Source organism: Hemitrygon akajei, chromosome 9 (genome assembly GCF_048418815.1).
Source record: "Hemitrygon akajei chromosome 9, sHemAka1.3, whole genome shotgun sequence".
Lineage (NCBI taxonomy): Eukaryota > Metazoa > Chordata > Chondrichthyes > Myliobatiformes > Dasyatidae > Hemitrygon > Hemitrygon akajei.
In genome coordinates, this window is record NC_133132.1 from 168,663,502 (window position 1) to 168,666,993 (window position 3,492).

A 3,492-nucleotide genomic window follows, 5' to 3' on the forward strand; every position below is an offset into this window, starting at 1 on the left:
CTTCTCTTCCCTCACCCTTCTCTTCCCTCACCCTTCCCTTCCCTCACCCTTCCCCTCTTTGCAACCCTGATTCCCCTCTCCCTGCCCCCTTGCCACCCCCAGTCCACTATAGAGACCCATGCCAGAATCGGGTTTATCATCACTCACATATGTCATGACATTTGTGGGGTTTTTGTGGCAGCAGTGCAGTGCATAAAATTACTACAGTGCTGCGCAAGATTCTTAGCCATGTGTTAAAAAAAATTCTGTAAAGTGATGATGTTTTCAAAACTAATGAAAAGTTTCTAAATATCAAAAAAATTGCAAAAGTGACGGGGAGCTCTTGCTGAACTGTTGCCCACTGGAGTTTCAGTCGCTCAATAAAGCAGTTGGTCTGGATGCAGTATCTGGCAGCAAACCGGGATCTAGTTGATAGTCGTCAGCATAAAAGGGCATTGTAATAAACCTTTAACGTGAACGTGGAGCTTGCAGGAGAGCTCGGGATCCCTCCAGATCCACAGTACTGTTGATCATCCTTGCTGATACTTTTTCTCAATCCCTTGCCCCTCTCCTGATGAGCCCCTCTATAATTATTACTTCCTCTACCACGAAGTGATAGTAGAGAGGAGACAGAAAATGTATCTCAAGGTAATACATGCATTCTTTGATAATAAGTTTGAACTTATTATCACTCTGAACTCTGAACTTTGAAAGACAACCACTTTTGCTTCTTGGTCCTTCGGCTAAAATCTAGTATCTGTTCTTTTCAGTTTAATTTCTGACATATCCCTTATCTGGGGAGTTACTTATTTTAGGCACGGCATTGTAACGTAGAGGTTAGCGTGACGCTATTACAGCACAAGCGACTGGGGTTCAATTCCCACTGCTGTCTGTAAGGCGTTTGTACATTTTCCTTGTAATCATGTGTGTTTCCTCCAGGTACTCCAGGTTTCCTTGCAAGTTCCACAGACCTAAGGGTTAGTAGAATAATTAGTCACATGGGTGTAATTGGGCTGTTTGGGCTGGAAGGGGTGTTACCGTGCTGTATCTCTAATTATTACCTCAGCCTCTCTTCGGTGGAGTAGCCAGTGTGATCAAAGAGCTCACACTAATGGGCCAAACCCGTTCTGAAGCTGGTGAAAACCTGGCCTAAGGCTGCACGACAGGACTGCTTTGATAATACGAACTGAAGAATGTTCAGGGAGCTGCGACTTGTGGCAACCATGTTAACAGTGAGGAGTATGTGATCAGCTACACACAGAAGTGTACTGAGGACGTTACCGTCAGGAAGCATATCCAGGTGAGGGCGAATCGGAAGCCATAGCTTACTGCCAGGCTGAGGGATTGTGGTGCTGTTTTTAGATCGAGGGATGTGACAGCTCTCAGGGAAGCAAGAACTGTGCTTTCCTGCTCCGTCAGGAAGGTGAAATGGAAGCATTCTCAGAATTTACAGTAACTTCTGCAATACTAGAGACAAAAGGCACGTGTGACAGGGAATTCTGAGGATTACAGACTACAAGTCTACCCTGTGCGTCAGTGACTAGGATGCTTCACTACCTGAGATGCTGAATGCCTTCTATGCCCAACTTGATGCACAGAGCAAAGTGCTGGTGAGGAAGACTCTCCTCCCCCAGGGGAGCAGACACTCTGCCTGGATGAAGCTGAGGTGAGGAAGACCCTGGCCAGGGTCAACCCGCACAAAGCTGTGGGGTCCAATAACGCACCAGGACGGGTTCTGAAAGACTCTACAACTCAGCTGACAGATATATTCAAGATCTCTCTGGAACAGTCCATTTTCCCCTCTGTTTTCAAGGCGGCAACCATCATTCCAGTGCCAAAGAAGGTGACAGTACCTGCCTAAATGACTATCATCTTGTGGCATTAACATCAACCATTTTGAAATGCTCTGAACAACTGGTCAGGGAGCACATTAAAGCCTTTCTCCCAGCTACAATGGACCCTTTCCAGTTTGCTTATCACTCAAATTGATCCACTTATGATGCAATAGCCTCTGCCCGCCACTCTGTCCTATCCCTCCTGGAAAAATGGGGTCTCATGCCAGACTGCTATTTATTGACTTCAGGTTGGCTTGACTTCAACACCATTATACCCCAGAAACTGGTGGGGAAAATGTCCTCACTGGGTCTCAACACCCCCCTCTGCAATTGGATACTAATATTCTCGTAGGTAGGTCTGTTAGAGCTGTTGGGGAGGGTTTAAACTAATTTGGCAGGGGTGGGGGTGGGGGGAATCAGAATGAGGAGACTCCGGATAGGACAGATGGTAAAAAAGCAGAGATAGTGTGCACGACAGGACAAAACTGCAGCCAGCAGGGTGAGTACCGGTGCAATAGGGATGCAGAATCAAAAAGGGTAGCAAATACAGTACTCAGAGTGTTCTATCTCAATTCATGGAATCTAAGAAATAAGGTGGATGATCTTATTGCACAATTACAGATTGCCCGGTATGGTGTTGTGGCCCTCACTGAGATGTGGCTGAAGGATGGTTGTAGTTGGAAGCTGAATGTCCAAGGTTGCACATTCTATCGGAGGGATAGGAAGGTAGGCAGAGGGGGTGGTGTGGCTCTACTGGTAAAGAATGGCATCAAATCAGTAGGAAGATGTGACATAGGATCAGATGATGTTGAATCCTTGTGGGCTGAGTTAAGAAACTGCAAGGGTAAAAGGACCCTGATGGCAGTTATATACAGGCCTCCCTACAGTAGCTGGGATGTGGGCCACAGATTAGAACAGGAAATGGAAAAGGCGTGTCATAAGGGCAATGTTATAATAGTCATGGGAGATTTTAACTTTCAGGTCGATTGGGGAAAATCAGTTTGGTAAATAGATCTCGAGAGTGAGTTTGTTGAATGCCTAAGAGATGGCTTTTTAGAGCAGTTTGTCGTTGAGCCTGCTAGGGGATCAGCTATACAGGATTGGGTGTTGTATAATGCACCAGAGGTGATTAGGGAGCTTAAGGTAAAAGAGCCCTTAGGAGACAGTGATCACAATATGAATTGAGTTCAACTTGAAATTTGATAGGGGAAAAGTAAAGTTTGAGGTAGCAGTATTTCAGTGTGCAAAGGAAATTACCGTGATATGAGAGAGGAGTTGGCCAAAGTAAGTTGGAAGGAGATGCTTGTAGGGATGATAGCAGAGCAGCAATGGTGTGAGTTTCTGGGAAAAATGAGGAAGGTGCAGGACAGATGTATTCCAAAAACAAAGAAATACTCAAAAGGCAAAATAGTGCAACTGTGGCTGACAAGGGAAGTCAAAGCTAATGTACAAAAAGCTCCTACAGCAGCACCTTCCAGACCCACGACCACTACCATCTAGAAGGACGAGAACAGCAGATACCTGGGAACACCACCACTTGGAAATCACTCACCATCCTGACTTGGAAACATATTGCCGTTCCTTCATCGTCACTGGGTCAAAATCACGGAATTCCCTCCCTAACAGTACTGTGGGTGTACCTACACCTCAGGGACTGCAACGGATCAAGAAGGCAGCT

At 45.9% G+C, this 3,492-nt stretch overlaps 1 pseudogene; it reads left to right on the forward strand.

Annotated features, from left to right (window-relative positions):
* The first annotated feature begins 702 nt into the window (after positions 1–702).
* On the forward strand, positions 703–861 carry LOC140733824 (U2 spliceosomal RNA; annotated as a pseudogene).
* The last annotated feature ends 2,631 nt before the right edge of the window (positions 862–3,492 follow it).